Below are 21,887 nucleotides of genomic sequence, written 5' to 3' on the forward strand. Positions count from 1 at the left end.
GACTTTGAGGCCAGCTTCTTACTGGCTGTGAGACTTTGGAAAAAGGTGACTACCATAGAGTCCCTTTCCCATCTGTGAAAATGGGATTAACAAAAAAAAAGTCCTTATAGGCTCAAGGCGAAAACCAGCAAATAAGACTAGTGCCTCGCCCTGCTGCACTGTGAAATAACTTTTATTGGGGGCATTTATCCTTTGGCTGAAATTCTCATGTTGTGTGCTCCGGTACTGTGAAGTACTTTACGTCCTAACCCCACCCCTCTCTTAGCTTCAGGGCTTTTTGCATAAGTTTTCTTTGCCAAGAATCCATTTGCTGCTGCTTTTTTCCCCCCTTTTTCCCCCAACAGTCGATTTTGTTCTGGATCCTTTCCATCTTTCTTGATTCCCACCAGTTATTTAGCCCTGAATTTGGATGTCATTCCTATCACACCTGGACTAAACATCTCTCCTGTATTTCTCCCATACTTAACACTGTGGTAGCACTTGGCATATAGGCTTGCATTCGCTCATGTATTTTTTTTTCTTCAGAAAACTGTAGGTTTATTGCTGCACAATCTGCCGGTAATTCCAGCTATTTTGGGCGATTATTTGACTTAGCTCTGTGTGTGTGTGTAAGTACATATTTTGGAAGTCAGGGTCTCTTGCCCAGTACAGTGGTGAGATCATAGTTCACTGCTGCATCAAACTCCTGAGCTAAAGTGATCCTCCCTCCTTTGCTTCCCAAAGTGCTGGGGCTATAGGTGTGCACCCCTCTTTGTCCCCCACTCCCAAGCCATCACTTTATATTTTAATTGTCTTCCTACTTGGTGCCTATTTCCCCCAACAGAGCTAAGGTGGGCAGGGCTGTGTCCTCTTCTGTTATCATCAAAGACCCAGAACAATGGCTGGTGTGGACTTGCTGGTCTGTATTCATCACTGAATGTATATTGGTTGGGAATTTTTCAACTCAGTAATAGATTATTGGGTTTTAAAAAAAAAACTCACTGGATTTTTTTGTGTATGGGTGGGGTGGGGAGATAAGTACAAAAGAATAGGATAAAAATTTGTTGTTCCAGGTCATTGAGGTTTGTATTTTTGTTGTTTTTTTCTCTCTTTTTTTTTTTTGGGACAGAGTCTGGCTCTGTCGCCCAGGCTGGAATGCAGTGGTGTGGTCTTCGCTCACTGCAACCTCCACCTTATGGGTTCAAGTAATTCTCAGCCTCCCTAGTAGCTGGGATTACAGGCACCCGCCACCATGCCCAGCTAATTGTTGTAATTTTAGTAGAGACAGGGTTTCACCATGTTGTCCAGGCCCCAGCTGGTCTCAAATTCCTGGGCTCAAGCTATCCTGCCTCAGCCTCTCAAAGTGCTGGGATTACAGACATCAACCATTGCACCTGGTCCCAGGTCATTAGTTTTATTGATGCAGAAATCACCGAAGTTCTTAAAAAATGTTTTCATTTTTTGTTTCTTTGTGTTATTTCTTAATTTTTGGTGGTGGCAAATGGAAATCTTGGTGCCATCTGTGTTGGCCCTTCACTAGCAGGGATCAGATGTTTTCAAAAGTATATTGCAAGTGTTTTATCTTGATTTGCTTACTTATTTAAGTAGTTCAGGTTGTTTTGGTTAGGCTTCCTAGTAGTAGTTGATCATAATCTGCTTTCTATTTTGGGGGAAGTTCAATTTCTTACTTAAAAAAAATTTTTTTAAGGAAAACCCCAGATATTTAGTGCTGAAAAAATGAATCACACGGAAGTCAGAAGCATCAGTGAGGGATGCTCCTTATGGTTGTGAAATTGAGCAGGCTGTGCCCCCAGATGCCAGTCTCATTAGGGTGGATTAATGCTAAGCTCCTCTGAGTTTATACCCATCATTACTCCATATTCTCCTTTCTCAGCAAATTTGATGCCCATCAATTCTGAGCATGTTCTGTGCACTTCCAGTATTCCAGTATTGTTTAACACTACTTGAAGTTGGCTAGCTGAACAAATATTTCTGACTCCAGATAATCTACATGACATCTATCCCATAAAGGACATGACTTCATCATGTTAATTTTTTTCTTGCTCAACTAAACACGAGCAAACTTTTCTTTGGTCACAGCGTTGTTTCTGTATGGTAGGAATTTTATTCTGATGTGCTGTTAATGTTTAAAGAGAGGACCTTTGCTTATATGCTCCCCTTGACTACTAGAGACAGCTTTGTAGCGCATGATGGAGCCTGCATAATTTCTCACCAACTGACTGCGTTCGCCTTGATATTGTCTGCTACTGAGTTTAAGGGTCGCCTCTACTGTATGTTTTTAGAATATTTAACTTCAACTTCACCAGTAACTGTATATCAATTTATTTTAACTCTTATTTTCCCTGGCTTTATTCTTCTCTCATGGTTTGTTGTTGTTGTTGTTTGTTATTGGGGAGGGTAGGGGCAGGGGAGATGGGGTCTCCCTCTGTCACCCAGGCTAAAGTACAGTTGTGCGATTACAGCTCACTGCAGTATCAACCTTCCAGGCTCAAGCAATCCTGCTACCTCAGATTCCTGAGTAGCTGGGACTACAGGCACGGCACGCTCCAGCACATATGGCTAAATTTTTTATTTTTTGTAGAGACATGGTTTCACCATGTTATAAAAGCTGGTCTCCAACTCCTGGGCTCATGCATTCTGCTCACCTTGGCCTCCCAAAGTGGATATTTTTGAAAGTCTTGTTGATTATAAATAACTTTATCCTTTTGTGAAGTAGATTTTTTAAATCGTGCAGGTGTGTGTGTAGCTGAAAGACCTTGGTGTGTGAACTAGATCACCTTTAGAAACCTGTAACGCTAATTTTTTTTTTTCTCTCGCTGGGCTGGAGTGCAGTGGTGTGATCTCGGCTTGCTGCAACCTCTGCCTCCTGAGTTCAAGTGATTCCCCTGCCTCAGCCTCCTGACTAGCTGGGACTACAGGTGTATGCCACCACGCCCAGCTAATTTTTAAACTTTTTTAGTAGAGACGAGGTTTCACCATGCTGACCAGGCTCATCTTGAACTCCTGACCTCAGGTGGTCTGCCCATCTTGGCCCCCAAAAGTGCTGGGGTTACAGGTGTGAGCTACCGTACCCGGCCAAAATTTTTTTTTTTTTAACATCACACAACCCAGACACCCATCTGAAAGATTATGGTATACATATGTATAGGAATTATTGTTTATTCACCTTGTCAGAAAGTCTTGAAAGCATGTATGGATTTGTGTACCACTTAATAACTTGGCTGGCCTCAAGTATCTAATCCATTAGGTGAAGGTCACTGCTGGGAATCCATGGTACTTGTTCGGCCTCCCTCCTTTCGAAGCAGGAGGGACTCTCAAGGAGAAACTCTTCCCACTAGTCCTAGATTAGGCCACAGAATCCTTCTCACACAGGCTGTGGATAATCACAACCAGTTGTTTGCAGCTGGCATGCAAAGTGAACATGCTTGGCTTCCTTGGGCTAGATGATCTTTTAAGGGCCTGTTCATTTCAACTTCCATGTTTGTTTTGTTCCTTTGGGAATATAAAAATCCTCCCAAAGTGTGAAGAGAGCACATTCAAATGGTCCATCATCTATCTGAGAAACTCTCCAGACCACTCATCTGTCCCTCCCAGAATCCCCTCCACTGATTCCTCACAGCTTGTTTCCCTTTGGGGGACACGGTTTCCGAGTCCCTTACAGTAGGTTTCAGAACTGAGCATAGTACTCATAGGTCTAAATTGTTCTTATTGCAGGGTAGAATCTTAGCTGTCCTTTTTTTTTTTTTTTTCTTAGGATGAGGTTTCACCATGTTGGCCAGGCTGGTCTAGAACTCCTGACCTCAAGTGATCTGCCCACCTTGGCCTCCCAAAGTGCTGGAATTACAGGTGTGAACAACCATGCCCAGCCAGCTGTCCTTGACATTTATTCAATGAATGGAAGATCACATGCCTGTATTACCTAGGCATGAGATGATTATCAATTACAATTGAACTAGCTTTTAGTTATTAATAATAACTTATTATTGATTTACATGTTACAAGGTATATGTGGGAGGGAGGCTTCTGTGAACGAAGTGTCTGATTTAACCATGTTGCCTGGTACTAGCATGAAGGACCATTCTGGGTGATCATTGGTGAGGTGATAGCATAGGCTGTCGTTCTGTATGGAAAGGGTCCTTCTAGAAGGCCACTCTAGCAGACAGAAGACATCTTGATTTGGATGACAGCAAGTTCTCTTTGATCACAGAAGCTAAGGTGGGTTAATTCCAAGGAGACTAATGAGACTTGCTGAGTGTCCCCTAAGGAAGTCAGATATCAAAATGTCCTTCAGGAACTCCTAAGAAATTGATCAGTAGCTATTGTAGAGCAGCTGGGAGTTATATAGTGTTCACTTTAATTTTTTTTAAATTAAAAATTTTTTTGGCTAGGCACAGTGGCTCATGCCTGTAATCTCAGCACTTTGGGAGGCCAAGGTGGGAGGATTTCTTGAGCCCAGGAGTTCAAGACCAGCCTGGGCAACATGATGAACCTCCATCTCTTAAAAAAAAATACAATAATTAGCCAGGTGTGGTGGCCAACATCTGTAGTCCCAGCCACTCGGGAGGCTGAGGTGGGAGGATCCCTTGAGCCCCAGAGATGGAGGCTGCAGTGAGCTGTGAACTTGCCACTGTACTGTGGCCTGGGTGACAGAGCAGCAAGACCCTGTCTCCAAAACAAACAGTTTCTATGTTCACTTCAGAGAACAGAAAAAAGGACTTAAAATCCTACCATCCAGAGGAAACTATCATTAATAGCTGTATATTTTTGCTGGTATATATATATATATATATATATATATATATATATATGGGATAAGCTAGTTAACTCTCCTTCTATTTTTTTCTCCAAATGGTTTTCTGTTTGTGACAGCACTACCTACTGAATCAGGCTTTTCTTGAGCTCAGCCTTTGTGCTATCCAGCACTCTGACATGTTCGCAGAATGTGTTGCCTTTCTCATTTGAGGCTTAGCTAAGCTTCGGGGAAGTCTTGGTTCATCAGGGTTAGTGAGGAAGGGACTGATGGTTCTGCCTTCATTTTGGCCACATCTGCCATACTGTGGGCAGTATTGGCTGTCAGTTTGCAATATTTGCAAATGTAGAGAAGAGCAATCTCTTCTTTACTACTTACTTTAACAATTTATGTAGCTTAGCTATATTGGTTAGGGTGTGTGGCAGGTGACACCAGTGTTGTGCATTTTAATCTGGGTGCATTATCCTTTATGTCATTAATATCCTCCTGGAAGAGCTGTTAATGAGGCTTACTGGATTGTTCAACTTTTAGTTTTGTTTTAGATGTTTAGCAGTTTCTTGAACTAAATACATTGAGGAGTAAGGCCTAAAAGTGGTGGTTCATGAACACTCACTCTTAAAGACAAAAACTCCTTCTTGCCTCACTTTCTTGCTCATTTTGATCTTGCTGCTCTACTTTCTGTGTTATAATTTATTCAACTGTGATGTGTACTGGGCCTGTCTACAGACAATAGTCAGTGCTTTTTATCATTTTTAAAGGACTTTCATCATCTTTTAGGTGAAACATTTCTCAGATTATTCTGCCTTTCTTTGGTGATACTTGATTCTAAGTAAGTGTCTGTAGTACCTTAGTCACTGTAATAGAAGTCCTAGTTTCATGTTTTGTTTAGGGCTCAGTTCGAAGAAGTTAAAAATTGATGAGCACTGGCTTCCAGGAATAGATCAGAAAGTTTGAGTGTCTTAAAAAAAAAAAAAACCCATTACAGCTGTTAAAGCTGTCGTTGCACCCCGGAAAGTAAGAGTGTCATGGGACGGAATGCAGCTATGTCAGTAGCCATAGGACTGAGATTTTAAAAGGCAATGACAAGGCCGGGCACAGAAGCTCATACCTGTAATACCAGCACTTTGCGAAGCCAAGGTGGGTGGATCACTTGAGGTAAGGGGTTTGAGACCAGCCTGGCCAACATGGCTGAACACCACTTGTACTAAAAATATAAAAATTAGCCGGGTGTGGTGGCACACGCCTGTAATCCCAGCTATTTAGGAGGCTGAGGCACAAAAATAGCTTGAACCTGAGAAGTAGAGGTTGCAGTGAGCTGCGAGTGTGCTACTGCACTCCAGCCTGGGTGACAGAGTGAGACTGTCTCAAAAAAAAAAAGTGCCGGGTATGGTGGCTCATGCCTGTAATCCCACCCAGCACTTCAGGAGGCTGAAGTGGGCAGATGACTTGAGGCTAGGAGTTCAAGACTAGCCCGGCTAACATGGTGAAACTCCAATCTCTACTAAAAATAGAAAAAATTACCTGGGCACGGTGGTACACACCTGTGATCTCAGCTACTTGGGAGACTGAGGCAAGAGAATTGCTTGAACCCTGGAGGCGGACGTTGCAGTGAGCCAAGATTGTACGACTGCACTCCAGCCTCGGTGACAGAGCGAGGAAGAAAAAAAAAAGCAACAGATCTAAATTGACAGAAACAGCTGTGAAGTTTTTAGCTGCCTTTTCAAAAATGAAAGTTTTGTGCTATACAGTTGTGGCTTTGGCATTCCTGTGCTGCCTACACATAGCCCATGAAGAGGGAGGAAAAGGAGTAAAGATATTTGTGCTGTTATAGGTTTTGTATTTAATTCAAGCTGGCATTTGAGGGATTTCATTTATGTGCAGGAGTGGGAGGTCCTAGAATGGGGTTGCCCTGTTATCTGAATCTTCCCACCAGCTACTCCCAACAGAGCTGTGGTGGTTTACCCCCAACTAGTGGCACTCTTTGCTTGCCAGTAGCTCAGTGGCTTCATCTGTATTCTTCATGTCCTGGTCAGTCAAGGGACAGGTCTATGATTGTTTAGTTGGTATTTTGGTTTCAAGTTAATTTTTTAAGCCTCAGTTAAAGAATGACTTAAATGTACTTCTTTCCCATTAAACAGGTTCATTGACTACAATTTGAAAACTAAAGTTCAAAAGTGTCTTGGTGTATTACCTTTCATACTTCTAAGCAGGTATACACAGAAATTGAGTTAGCAGATCAGAGTGAATTTTTAAGCCATTTGATATTAACAAAACTTTTATAGAAATTCTATGCTTCTTTATACTTTTCACCAATAATAGACATGACATAGTTTATTCATATCCTTCCCAGCATACTTCATGCTAAAATAATTCAAAATCTTAGCCAATTTTGTCTGCAGAAACTAGCATTATTATTTCACTTGGCATATTTGCCTATCTTTTGGCCAATAGTCAAAGGAAGAGAGCGTGCGTGTGTGTGTGTATTTTAGAGACGGAGTCTTACTCTGTCTCCAGGCTGGAGTATACTGGCTCAATCACGGCTCACTGCAGCCTCAACCTCCCGGGCTCAAGTGATCTTCTTGCCTTAGTCTCTCAAGTAGCTGGGACTATAGATGCATACCACCATGCCCAGCTGTTTTTGTTTTTGTTTTTGGGGGGGTACAGAAGGGATTTTGCTGTGTTGCCCAGGCTAGTCTTGAACTCTTGACCTCCAGGGATCCTCCTGACTTGGTCTCCCAAAGTGCTGGTATTATGAGCATGACTACCACACTCAGCCTGATCATTTATTTTTGACTGTCAGTTCTATTCATGGCTTCTTTTCTCTAACTGTATATGTCTGATAGTCTTCACACTTTTTGGGCAAACAGTTACAATGTGTTGATTAAAGATTTATCCAATTTTTTTTTCCCATCTGTGTAGTCTGGTAATTAAAAAAAAAACAGTACTGAATATATTGCATGTAATTTTCTGCTTTTGTTTTTCTCACTTAAACCTGGAGCCTTTTCACACATTAAACATTGGGAGTAATTCTCACTTTTGTACTGATTTATAACAACTTAAGTCTTCGAATTATTAGGTCTTTCTAAAAAAAAGCTTTATTGAGGTATGACTGACATAAACACATCTTTAAAGTGCACATTTTGATAAGCTTTGACATACATATACACATGTGAAACCATTAAGATTTACCTGTGATGTGTGAGTCAACAGCTCATTCCCTTTGATAGCTGAGTAGTGATTTGTTGCGTGGATATACCACAAGTTACTTGTTTACCTGTTGGCGAACATTTGGGTTGTTTCCAGTTTTTGACTACTAAAAATAAAGGTGTGATGAGCATTTATGTGTAGGGTCTATATGGATGTTTGCTTTTGTGAGTATCTACTTGTAACCCCCCGAGATGGTATGAAGATTATTTTAAACTAAGGAGATTTGAGATTCAACAGATGCAGAAAGAAGCCTAATCAGAAATTCCATAATTTAAAGGCAGAAACTTCTGGGAATGAGGCTGCTAAAAATCCCCTCTCTCAAGGAATTTTCTGGCCTGAAAAAGAAAGATGGAGACAACCACTCTCATCTGTGCAAACAAATATTACTGCAAAATTTGTCTTCTGTTCCCCTTGAAACCCATTTATTTTCCCATAGAAGCCTTTCTCCCTTACCCTTTTTCCCCAGTTAGTTGGGTTTGTAAACTTCCTTATTTTGCTGTTTAGAGTACTGCTTTTGTGCATTTCCATATGCATATGAAAAAGTTTTGTTTTTTTCTGCTGTTCATTCTGTGCATTGTCAGTTGAATTCATAGGCCCTCAGTTACTGAATCTAAGTCAATAAAGGAGAAGGTTTTTCTTCCTGAGATACTTACTTCTTTCAGATAACTACACAGGGGTGGAATAACTGGATCATGTATATATATTTAATGTTTTTTTAAAAATTCTAAACTTTTCCAGAGTAGTTGTGCCATTTTGTATTCTCACCAACAGGTCCAGTCTTTGACAACACTTGGTGGTTTAATTTTAGCCATTCTAAAATGGCTGTGCATTCTTGCCATAGGTATGTAGTATCTCATTGTGTGAGAATGTGTGTGTGTTTATAATAGCTTCATTGAGATATTCACATACCAAGTGGCTTCTTTCACTTAGCTTTAATGCTTTCAAGATTCATGTGTATTGTAGCAGGTATCAGTGCTTTGTTCCTTTAAAAAAAAAAAACTTAATTGTAGAATAGCCATAGGTTTACAGGGAAGTAGCACAGATAGTGTAGAGTTCCCACATGCCCTAGACTGTCTCCTCTGTGATTAACATCATACTTGAGTATGGTACGTTTGGCACAATTAAAGAACCAAATCATTATTTCATGGTTTATAGTAAACCACATTCCATCCTGTTACTCAGATTTCCTTAGTTTTTACCTAATATCCTTTCTCTCTTCCACGATCCTGTGTAGGACACTATTTCATTGTCATGTTTTCTTAGGCTCCTCTTGGCTGTGACAATTTCTTAAACTCCTTATTATTGATGATCTTAACAATTTTCAGGAATATTGATGAGGTATTTTGTAGAATGACCCTCGGTTGGAACCTGTGTGAAGTTTTCCCCATTATTAGACTGGATTTATTGATTTTTAAGGAGGAAGGCTTCAGATAAAATGTTGTTTTCATTATATCAAGGATATGTGCAATCATCATGATTTACCACTGATGTTAACCTTTCTTTTTTTTTTGTTTTTTTTGAGATGGAGTCTTGCTTTGCTGCCCAGGGTAGAATGCAGTGGCACAATCTCAGCTCACTGCAACCTTCGCCTCCTGGATTCAAGCAATTCTCTTGCCTTAGCCTCCCCAGTAACTGCAATTACAGGTGCCCACCACCATGCTAGTCTAATTTTTGTATTTTTAGTAGAGACAGGATTTCGCCATATTGGTCAGGCTGGTCTCGAACTCCTAATCTCAAGTGATCTACCTGCCTTGGCCTCCCAAACAGCTGGAAGTATAGGCATGAACCACCACATTTGGCCTACTGACGTTAACCTTGATCACCTGGATGAAATAGTATATGTTGCTCCACCACCCCTCCCTGCCAATACTGTGCACAGCCCACACTTAAGGAGTGGAAAATTATGCTCTATCTCCTTGAGGGTGGACTGTCTACATAAATTATTTGGAATTTCTCTCCATGGAGAGCTGTTCAGTCTTCCCTATTTATTCAGTCATTTGGCTTGTGGATATTTGTTTTATACTCTTGGCTGTAGTCTAATACTATTTCCCCTATTTTTCTGTTCTGATGTTCTAGCTTTGGCTGTTGGAAGCTCCTGTGTCTCTTTGGTAACTCCATCATTGTGTGTTTCTGTGTGTAGTGGTCTTTTGTTGGTTGGTTGGGATTGGTTTTTTTTTTTTTGCATATGTACTTAATGGCGCTACAAGATACTTGAGGATTATCTTGTAGAATTCCTGCTTCAGTCCTTGAAATAGCTATTGTCTAAGGAGCTTTGGTCCCCTTTATTGGAGAATGGCTCAGGGACTCCATCCACCTCGGCCTCCCAAAGTGCTGGGATTAGAGGCGTGAGCCAGCATGCCCGGTCAATGTTTCACATTTTAAAAGCTTTATAAAATGAATAGTTTGAAGCATTTACAAATGTAAGGAGAATAGTATAATAAATCTCCCCATGTACCTATCCCCTAACTTCAGTTATCAGCTTAAGGCCAATCTCATTTTCTCTGTATTTGTCCCACATCTCTCTAACAGATAATTTGAAACAAATCTTAGATAAGTAATTTCATTAGTAATTATTTTAGCATGTATCGCTAAAAGATAGTTTTTAAAAAATCAGTATCATCACATGTAAAACATTCTCACAAACCATGAAGTCTGTTCAAATATCTTAGTTACTTCACATCTGAAAAATGGTATTAGGATCCAAATAGGCTGGGCATGGTGGCTCCTGCCTGTAATCCCAGGACTTGGGGAAGCTGAGGCTGGGTGATTGCTTCAGCCCAGGCATTTGAGACCAGCCATGGGCAATGTAGTGAGACCCTGTCTCTCTTTCCAGAATAAAAAAAAAAAAAAAAAAAAGAAGGGCAGGCGGTGGAGGGGGGAATCCAAATGAGGTTTATATTGTGCAGTTTAAAAAAAAATTTTTTTTTTCGCTTTATTTTTATTAAGCACTACATAACACACTGCATGCTACATAATATACTGTATAATCTTCTAGCAGGGGTAGATGACCATAACTGAGTTATTCATCAATCAGGAAAATGCTTCTTTAATCAATGTTCTCCAAACCCTTTGATTTATAATAAAGATAAAACTCCAGAGATGCGCCTATCTCTTTCCATCAAATTCCATGGATACAAAACATGAGCAACCTTTTTTTCCTTGCCGCCGTTAGTGAACTTGTGGATGTACTCAGTAGACAGTCCTGGAATAAGCAAGCCCACGCCCATGGCGGCGAGTCCGGGGAGTATCTCGAACCACATCTCTGCCCGGTTACCTAGACCAAAACCCTACTTCTGGGTCCTTGAAAGGTGACGGATCTTCCAGTTTGTTGATTTAAGTCCCTAAACTTGAGGTTCCCATTTTCCCCCAGGCCCCATTTGTTGAAGAAACTCATTTATCCTGTCACGTTTAGGTTGGCTGACTTCATCCTTGAAGTACAGTACAAGTTCCTCAGGTTTCTGGACTCTTGTAAGTTGGTGGTTAGATTTAGAGCAGTGATCTCAACCTTAAATTGTAAAAATTCTAACTAATGTCCAGGCTATGTCTCATACTAATTTGAACTTCTAGTATTAGGATCCAGGCATCAATATTTTACGCTCCCCATGTGATTCTACTGTGCTGCCAAGATTGAGAACCCCAACAGATGTGGTTGTATTCAGATTCACTTTTTTTCTCCTTCCCTCCCACCTCCCCTTTTTCTCTTTAAACAAGAATACTTCATAGATGGTAGTACAGACTTCTATCAGGAAGTACACACTTGGATTTCTCTTTCTGTAATGTTAGCAGCATAGATTTGAGAGCTCTGTTACTTCATAAAGGAAGGCAAAAAGATCATTTTCCAATTCGATTATTCTTGCATTTATTAATTGAAACACTTGTATAAAGAGAAACTCTTAGATACTCTATTTGGTTACTGCAGAGATTTATTTTCTGTAAGAAAGACAGTGTTAGATTTTATAGATGCTCATTAACTTATAATGGAGTTATGGTCCGGATAATCCCATTATAAGTTGAAAATATTGTAAGTTGAAAATTCGTTTAATATACCCAACCTACAGGATATCATAGTTTAGCCTAGTATACCTTAAATGTGCTCAGATACTATCAGTAGCCTACAGGTGGGCAAAATCATCTAACACAAAGCCTATATTATAATAAAGTCTCATATAATTTATTATATACTGTATTGAAAATGAAAAGCAGAATGATTCTATGTATTGCTTTCATACCATTGTAAAGTCAGAAAATCATGAGTGTGCTGGGAGAGGTGGCTCACAACTGTAATCCTAGTACTTTGGGAGGCCGAGGCGGGCAGATCACCTGAGCTCAGGAGTTTGAGAACAGCCTGGCCAACATGGTGAAACCTGTCTCTACTAAAAATACAAAAAAATTAGCTGGTTGTGGTCGCATGCCCCTATAGTCACAGCTACTCTGGAGACTGAGGCAGGAAAATCACTTAACCCAGGAGGCGGAGGTTACAGTGAGCCAGGGTCACACCACTGCACTCCAGCCTGGCCAACAGAGCAAGACGCTTTCTCAAAAAAAAAAAAAATATATATATATATATATATTGTGTGTGTGTGTGTGTGTGTGTGTGTGTGTGTGTGTGTGTATGGTATAATGAGTGGAAGCATCCTGAATTGTTGCTGTGTGTATTGCTACTTCTCTAGTGGTAACTAACACACTTACCGTTAAGTACTTGGATTTATAATGTGAACACTTTGTGTTTTGATACAGTTCTTTTTTTTTTTGGATACAGAGTCCTGCTCTGTCATCACCCAGGCTGGAGTGCAGTAATGCAATCTGGGCTCACTGCAACCTCCACCTCCCGGGTTCAAGCTATTCTCCTGCGTCTGCCTCCCGAGTAGCTGAGATTACAGGCATGCGGCACCACTCCTGGCTAATTTTATATTTTTAGTAGAGACAGGGTTCCTTCATGTTGGCCAGGCTGGTCTTGAACTCCTGACCTCAGGTGATCCATCTGCCTCGGCCTCCCAAAGTGCTGGGATTACAGGCGTGAGCCACCATGCCCGGCCTTGATCCAGTTGTTTTACCTTTATTGATAGTCAAATTGTTTCATAGTTAGCTAGGGAGAATGCTTTCAGGTCCGATTCTGAGTCCTTTTTGCAATACACCTGGAGTTTGAAAATAAGAGTAGATAAGTTAGTATGTAAGTAACACCAACATGAACATAAAAGTTGCTTTCATTTTCATAAAGAAGATAGATGATTTTTAGAAAAAGCCAAACAAATCAAAATGAAACTTTCCACTTAGTAAGTGATTAAGTGTAGAAGTTTCTGAATATGCTTTACTTTTTGGCTATGTGCATGTGGCTGTTTACATAAATGGGGTGATACAATTCTGCTGTGTTCTGGAAGCTGATTTTTAGTACCTACCAGGTAGGTTTTGTTGTTTCCTTTTGTTTTGAGACAGGGTCTCACTCTGTCACCCAGGCTGGAGTGCAGTGGTGTGATCTTGGCTCACTACAGCCTTTGCCTCTGAAGCTCAAGTGATCCTCCCACCTCAACCTCCTGAGTAGGTGGAACCACAGGCACGCATCACCACGCCCAGCTAATTTTTGTATTTTTTTGTAGAGACGGGGTTTTGCCATGTTGCTCAGGCTGGTCTTGAACTCTTGGGCTCAAGTAAGCTGCCTGCCTCTACCTCCCAAAGTGCTGGGATTGCAGGTATTAGCCACCTAGCCCAGCTCCTACCAGGTGTTTTATAAAGATCAATTTATGGCCATTCTTACTGGAAAAGACTAATTTATCTTTTGTTGGGGTTGTATATATTGTTTCCAGCCTCATTCCTAAAAATAAGGCTGTCTTAACCTGCTTTAAGATAGAATTTATATATCGTATTGTTCACCCATTTAAAGTATACAGTTCATTGGTTTTTAGTATATTCACAAATACATACCAACAGTTAATTTTAGAATATTTTCATCACCTCACATTCTGCACCCTTCAGATATCGCTCTCCTGTTCTTTCCCCTTTCTGCCCCTGCCCCCATCACCCCACCCCCACTTAGTCCTTAGCATCTTGCTAATGTTTCTCTCTACAGATTTCCCTATTCCAGGGGTTTCATATAAACACATTCATGTAATAGGTGGTCTTTTGTGTCTGGCTTTTTTCACTTAGGAAAGTGTTTACAAGGTTCTTCAATGCTGTTGCCTGTATCCAGACTTTATTCTTTTTATTGCTGAGTAATACTCCACTGCATAAATACACCACATTTTGTTTATCTGTTCATGGACATTTTTGTCATTTCCACTTTTTGGCTATAATGATGCTCATATGTATATTAATATACAATTTCTTGTATGAACATGTGTTTTCATTTTTCTTGGGTATGTACCTAGGAGTTCAGTTGCAGAGTCACATAGTAACTTTATGTTTAACATTTTGAGAAATTGCCAGACTATTATCCAAAGTGGCTGTACCATTTTACATTCTTGCCAGCAGTATAAGATGATTCTAATCTCTTCATTTTCTTTGCAAACCCTTGGTATGATCTGACTTTTTGATTATAGTCTACTGGGTGTAAAGTGGTATCCTTTTGTGGTTTTGGTTTGCATTTCCCTCATGACTAATGATATCAAACATCTTTTCATGTGTTCATTGAGCATTTGTAGTATATCTTCTTTGGAAAAATGTCCATTCAGATTATTTGTCTATCTGTTAATTGGTTATTTGTCTTTATTATTGATTTGTGAAAGTTATGTATTCTAGAACAAATCTCTTAGCAGATACATGTCTTGCATGCTAGCCTCATGTAAACATCTACATCCATCAACCTACCTGCCCTGATTTTTGCATTACACATCAGTATTCACTGTATTTGAATAATTAGTATTAAAAACTAGTTTATCAAAATAATATAGTTACATTGTTTCCACACATGGCTTTGCTTAGGCTTTTTTTTCTTTTTCTTTCTTTTTTTTTTTTTGAGACAAGGTCTTTCTCTGTCACCCAGGCTGGAGTGCATTGGTGCCATCATAGCTCACTGCCACCTCTGTCTCCTAGGCTCAAATGATTCCTGCCTCAGCCTCCCAAGAAGCTGGGTCTATAGGTGTGAGCCACTGTGCCTAGCTGATTTTTTTTTTTTTTTTTTTTTTTTTGATAGAACTGGGTTTTTCTGTGTTGCCCAGGCTGGTCTCAAACTCTCAGGCTTCAGCAAATCTCTACCCTGACTACCCCTCCCCATCTGTGTTGGCCTCTCAAAGCACTGGGATTTACAGACAGGAGCTGCCACACCCAGCCTTTCTTAAGTATGGAGTTTGTTATGGGGTTCTAGAATTTTGATCTTTATACTTACTTGTCTGCAGTGTCACTAATGGGCAGGACCATTTCTGCTTTACATAAGGAATGTAACAATTGGATAAAAAGTAATTGTAGGAGGCAGTTATTGAGACAGCAGATGATGTACTGATTGTGATACAAGTGAATTTGTATTTAGCTGAACTTTTGGTTATGATTAAAATTCTAACAAATGTAGTGCTTGAATTTGTTTTTAGCAATTTTACTGTTTCTGTCTATAAAATATATTAAACATTGAGAGAATATCTCTCTTACAGTATAGTTGAAATCCTGGGAAACTTTATCTTGGAAAAAAATAAATCTGGTAAGATCATATTTCATTTTACTTGAACTACAGTGTATTCTGAAAGATGCAGAAGTTGCTATTCTGCCAACCCGATTTGTTGTATTCAGAGATAGTAACCTGTGCAGTGCCCATTACATAGTGACTTGTTTTTGTTTTTGTTTTTTTTTTAAACAGGGTCTCTGTTGCCAGTCTGGAGTATAATACTATGACCATGATCTCAACCTCCTGGGCTCAAGTGATCCTCCCACCTCAGCCTCCTGAGTAGCTGGGACCACAGGGATATGCCACCACACCTGTCTAATTTGTTTTTTGTAAAGATGGGCTCTTCCTATGTTGCCCAGGCTGGCCTCCGGAGCTCGAGTGATTCTGCCACCTCGGCCTCCCAAAGTGCTGGGATTATATGAGCCACTGCACCAGGTCACATACGATGTTTTAATGAACAGTGCAAATGTTGTAGCTTTGCCTGGTGATTATTGTTAATTTTAAACTTTGGATTTTGAAGTTAAAAATTAAATTTTAAGGCCGGGCCTGGTGGCTCAGTCCTGTAATCCCAGCACTTTGTGAGGCCTAGGTGGGTGAATCATTTGAGGTCAGGAGTTCGAGACCAGCCTTGCCAAGATGGCAAAATCCCATCTTTTCTAAAAATCAAAAATTAGCTGGGCGTGGTGGTACGTGGCTGTAATTCCAGCTATTCAAGAGGCTGAGGCAGGAGAATCACTTGAACCTGGGAGTTGGAGGTTGCAGTGAGCTGAGATCATGCCACTGCATTCCAGCATGGGTGACGGAGCAAGACTCTGCCTTTAAAACAAAAAAAATTGAATTTTAACTTAAATTTTCAAAATCAGCCATCATTCGAATGAACATATATGCACATACAAGTAGATAGTGTATAATAAATCCTCATGTACCTGTCAACCAGCTTGAACATTTATCAACTTTCTGTGCTTGCTGATATAAAGGGCTTTTGAAGAATCATTTTCCCTACAAGGTGGTGACTTTGTGAGAAACTGATGTAGCCTATTGAGCACTGACTTAAGAGTCACACAGTGTGGGTTTGAATCCTGACTCTTCACGTCTTTCCTGTCCCCCTGGGCACATAGCCTTTCCTCTTTGAAGCTCAGTTTTTGCTTCTTGGAAACAGGGTTAATATCTGCCTTTGAAGGTTGTTCAGATGACTAAGTGAAATAATGTGTGTGAAGAATCCAGTGTGTTTGGTGACTGATTACTGTGTGGATGTGGACACTACTGTGAGGAGATTCTACATTGCTGTGTTGGAGTCCTAAAGTCTATAGCGCTGTGCTAGGGCCTGTTCTAGATAAGTCCCAAAGTAGAGTCGAATTCAGACATGGACAAGTGAATGGCCTTCCAAAGTAAAGACAAGCCCCTGGGTTAGGTTGCAGGTGGGTGCTTACTATGGAGGATGGGAGAGAGGTGTATTAATTTCCTAGGGCTGCTGTAACTGATTTCCACAAACTGGGAAGCTGAAAGTCCTGGAAACCAGAAGTCTGCCATTGGGTGCTGGCAAGCCTCCCTCCTAGCCTCTGGTGGTTGTGTCCAGTCTTTGCTTCTCCTTGGCTTGTAGCTTTGTCACCCCAGTCTCTGCTTTTGTGGTCATGTTGTGTTCTCGCTGTGTGTATCTATCCAAATGTTCCTCTTAAAAGGGTATTAGTCATTGGATTAGGGTTATATTCACAGGTACTAGTGAATTTTTAAAGGATGCTATTCAACCCAGTACGAACCTAAACTGGGGTGATCAGGGATTGTGTCCTAGAAGTAAGAAGACCCTGTGTGTTGTAGTTTAAAGGTGGTTAGTAGGGAATCAGTTGGGAGTGGATGAGAGGAATGTGTGGCAGTCTTGAACCATATTAGATTGCATGGATGCCGCTGATCCACCAAGAGCCATGGCAGGCAGTCTCCAAGGTTTGAAGGTCAGAATTCACAGTGCATTGGATATTCTTTTGTATTCACGGCTGAACATTAATTTTGAAATAGCCTTTTTATATTTAAAGACATTACCAGGTTACAAGCTTCCCAGCCCATCTTAAAAGTTGACACTCAAATTCTCTGCATCCCCCTACCCCTCACCAGTTAGCTAACCACAGCTTGACCTCTCAAATGCACCTGTGTAAGACTTCATTTGTTAATAGTAAGAGATGCCTGGTATATAGGTAGAGCCTGTGTATAGCCAGTGCATGGATGTATATTTTGTAGGGACCAAATAGAAGCCATAAGAGCATACAGGTTCCCAACCAAGTAGGGACTGGGAGTGGCAAGTTGCACACTACTGTGGGAATCCTGCTGTTGAGGATAGAAGCAGGCACATGGGAGGAGCAGTTTGAATACTAGAAAATGGAGATTTTGTTTTGTAATATCTTATAAACTCCGGGTGAACTTGGTTGGTGACTAGAGCTTGTGTGAAGTCAATTTACTGTTTTATAGAATTGATTTCCAAAATGGTTTGCAGTTAACTGTCTTCTGCAAACTTTTCCTTGATTATTAATAGACCCCTGTTACTCATTAAAACCTTTAAAATTACTTGAGAGTGCCTCCTTCCAGTCCCATTTCATTAGTAATAGGTGCTGTCCAAATCTACACAGCAGGAAGCGGGATCACATCTGAGGGATAGGATCTGAGTGAAAAGTTGGATTAATAGAATTTGGACCAAAAGCAGTACTCATGGACTTAAGTAGTTTTTTAAGTACAGTAGACATGAGAACATGGCCGGGATTTTTTTTTTAAAAAGCCTTTATCCTGAATACACACCATCTGAGACAGAGCAACACTGGGTATGGGGAAACCTTGGTTTGCCTTGTAGAACTACCTGCTCCACCCTACCAATAACTTTCAGAAGGAGAACATTTCTTTATTTTTATTTTTAAGACGGAGTTTCACCATGTTGGCCAGGCTGGTCTTGAACTCCCGACCTCAGGTGATCCGCTCGCCTCGGCCTCCCGAAGTGCTGAGATTACAGGCATGAGCCACTGTGCCCAGCCCAGGAGGAGAACATTTCAAGGACATTTGTAACACTCTAATAATTTGTCTGCCCATTAAGCAGCTGAACTTATTAGGAAATACATGTCAATCATAGAAAACAAATGCTAATGGAGGGAGGGACTCCCCTGGTCCGCTCTCTTCTGTAGCACTCTGACCTTGTCCTAGCAGTGTGTTCAATATGCATCTTTCTTTACTATGCCTGGTCCCCAAATAATTCATGGTTTCACTGTGCTTATTCAATTGTGTTTCTCCGGTACTCTCTGCGGGGAGCCTTAAGAATAGAAGAGAAGGCCAGGCACAGTGGCTCACACCTGTAGTCCCAGCACTTTGAAGGCTGAGGCAGGCAGATCATTTGAGGTTAGGAGTTCCAGATCTGCCTGCATAGCATGGAGAAACCCCATCTCTACTAAAAATGCAAACTTAGGCATGGTGATGCATGCCTGTAATCCCAGCTACTTGGGAGGCTGAGGCAGGATAATTGCTTGAACCTGGGAGGCAGAGGTTACAGTGAGCTGAGATCACGCCACTGCACTCCAGCCTGGGCAACAGAACGAGACTGTTTAAAAAAAAAAAAAAAAAAGAGAGAAATGTCTTATTTTTCTGGCATTCCTTTTTTTTTTCTTTTTTTAGATGTAAAGGCCAATATAATTCAGATTTGATATTTGTTTTTATTTTCTTCCTGATTCTAAAATTATATACTCATTGTAGAATACTTGGAAAGTGAAAAGAAAAAGTCTTTCTCCCAGTGGCAACATTATAGTTCAGTGTAACAATTAGACATTTTTCAACATGGTTGGGTCTTGCAGGTATAATTTTATATCCTTTTTTTTTTAATTTTGAGATGGAGTCTTACTCTGTTACCTAGGCTGAACTGCAGTGGCACAGTCTCAGCTCACTGCAACCTCTGCCACCCAGGTTTAAGCAATTCTCCTGCCATAGCCTCCTGATGAGCTGGAATAACAGGTTTTGGCCACCACACCTGGCTAATTTTTTGTAAGTTTAGTAGAGATGGGGTTTCACCATCTTGGCCGGGCTGGTCTTGAACTCCTGACCTTATGATCCACCCAATTTGGCCTCCCAAAGTGCTGGGATTACAGGTGTGAGCCACCACGCCCGGTCTTATATCCAGTTTTAAACATTTTTAATTTTTAAAAAAATTGAACTATAATTGATACCATAAAATTCACCTTTCTGAAGGATACAATTCAGTGTTCTTTAGTGTATTTAAAAGGTTTGGAACTGTCACCACTAATCTTAGGACAACTTTCTTTTTTTTTTTGAGACTGAGTTTCGCTCTTGTTACTGAGGCTGGAGTGCAATGGCATGATCTCAGCTCACTGCAACCTCCACCTCTTGGGTTCAGGCAATTCTCCTGCCTCAGTCTCCTGAGTAGCTGGGATTACAGGCACGCGCCACCGTGCCCAGCTAATTTTTTGTATTTTTAGTAGAGACCGGGTTTCACCATGTTGACCAGGATGGTCTCAAATCTTTTGACCTCGTGATCCACCCACCTCAGCCTCCCAAAGTGCTGGGATTACAGGCTTGAGCCACCGTGCCCAGCAGGGCAACTTTCATTACTCCCAAAAGTAACCCTATAGCCATTAACAGTCACTTGCCCCTCCTATCTTCCAGTCTCCTCCCAGCCCTTAGAAACCACTAATCTACTTTCTATCTCTCTAGATTTGCCTATTCTGGACATTTAATATAAATGGAATCATACACTATGTGGCCTTTTATGTCTGGCTTCCTTCACTTAGCATAATATTTTCAAGGTGCAGCCAGATTTAATTAGGTACTTCATTCCTTTTTATGGCCGGGTAATCATTATGTGAATACATCATATACTGTTTATCCATCCATCACTTCATGGACATTTGGGTTGTTTCCATTGAATACTGCTCTGAACACTGGTGTACATGTTTTTGTGGAAACATAGATTTTCAATTGTTTTAGGTGTATACCCAGAATTGGAATTGCTGAGTCATATGGTAATTTTTTGAAGAACAGCCAGTTTTCCAAAGAGGCTGCACCATTTTACATTCCCACCAGCAATGTCTGAGGGTTCCAGTTTCCCTATATCCTTTGCCTAAACACATGTTACTGTCTTTTTAGTTATAGCCATCCTAGTGGTTGTGAAGTGTTACCACTTCAGTTTGATTTCTGTTACCCTACTGACTAATGATGTTGAGCATTGTTTCATGTGCTTATTAGTCATCTGTATATCTTCTTTGAGGAAATGTCTTTTCAGTTCCTCTGTGCATAAAAATATGGGATATTTGGCCTTTTACTGTTGAGTATAAGAGTTCTTTGTGTATTCTAGATAAAAGTCCCTTATCAGATGTATGATTTGCAAATATTTTCTCCCACTATGTACGTCTTTGCACTTCCTTGATAGTGTTCTTTGAAGCACGAAGGTTTTAATTTTTTTGTTCTTTTTTTCTTTTTAGCACAGTTTTTAATTTTGTTGTAAACATTATGTAATTGGACTCCTTACATTTATAATGGACATTTATTCTGTTCTGTGTGTAATTGGTAATTTACTTAACCATTCCTCATTATTTAACAATTACCACAGTTGTGAACATATCTGTGCATAAATGTACACCCACATTGCTGCTGATTTCATTAGCAACAGTTGAACTGAAATAAAATTAGCAGGTAAAAGATTAGCAATGTTTCCAGACTTTTAAAATTAACTGTTTATTTAATTAGTTAGTTATGGTGGTCTTTGAGACAGGGTTTTGCTATGTTGTCCAGGCTAGAGTGTAGTGGTCCGATCTTGGCTTATTGCAGCATCGACCTTCAGGGCCAAGCCTTCCTCCTGCTTCAGCTTCCCGTGTAGCTGGGACTATAGGCATGCACCACCATTTCCAGCTAATTTTTGACCCTATGTTGGGTCCTGCCATGCTGCTTAGAATGGCCTTGAATTCCTGGACTCAAGGGATTGCTTGCCTTGCCCTCCCAAAGAGTTGAGATTACAGGCATGAACTACCATGCCCAGCCTCAAGGCTTTTTTGTTTGTTGGTGTTTGAGATGGAGTCTCACTCTGTCACCCAGGCTAAAGTGCAGAGGTGTGATCTTGGCTCACTGCAACCTTTGCCTTCTGGGTTCAAGCCATACTCCTGCCTCAGCCTCCCGAGTAGCTGGAATTACAGGCACCTGCCACCATACCTGGCTAATGTTTGTATTTTTAGTAGAGGTGCGTTTTACCATGTTGCCCAAGCTGGTCGTGAACTTGTGACCTCAGGTGATCCACCTTCCTTGGCCTCTCAAAGTGCTGGGATTACAGGGGTGAGCCACACTGTACCTGGCCTCAAGGCTTTTTTTAAT

General features: G+C 40.7%; 1 protein-coding gene, 1 non-coding gene and 1 pseudogene across 12 annotated transcripts in view; 1 reads left to right on the forward strand and 2 right to left on the reverse strand.

The window, feature by feature from the left end:
• Window positions 1-21,887, forward strand: part of IGF2BP3 (insulin like growth factor 2 mRNA binding protein 3) — a 157,654-nt gene that overhangs the window by 74,980 nt on the left and 60,787 nt on the right. The window lies entirely within an intron of this gene.
• On the reverse strand, window positions 520-592 carry LOC118144001 (small nucleolar RNA SNORD65). Its single transcript, XR_004728474.1, has one exon. It is a non-coding gene; the product is annotated as a small nucleolar RNA SNORD65 (small nucleolar RNA).
• On the reverse strand, window positions 10,988-11,252 carry LOC108592846 (NADH dehydrogenase [ubiquinone] 1 alpha subcomplex subunit 1 pseudogene; annotated as a pseudogene).

This window comes from Callithrix jacchus, chromosome 11 (assembly GCF_049354715.1).
Source record: "Callithrix jacchus isolate 240 chromosome 11, calJac240_pri, whole genome shotgun sequence".
NCBI lineage: Eukaryota > Metazoa > Chordata > Mammalia > Primates > Cebidae > Callithrix > Callithrix jacchus.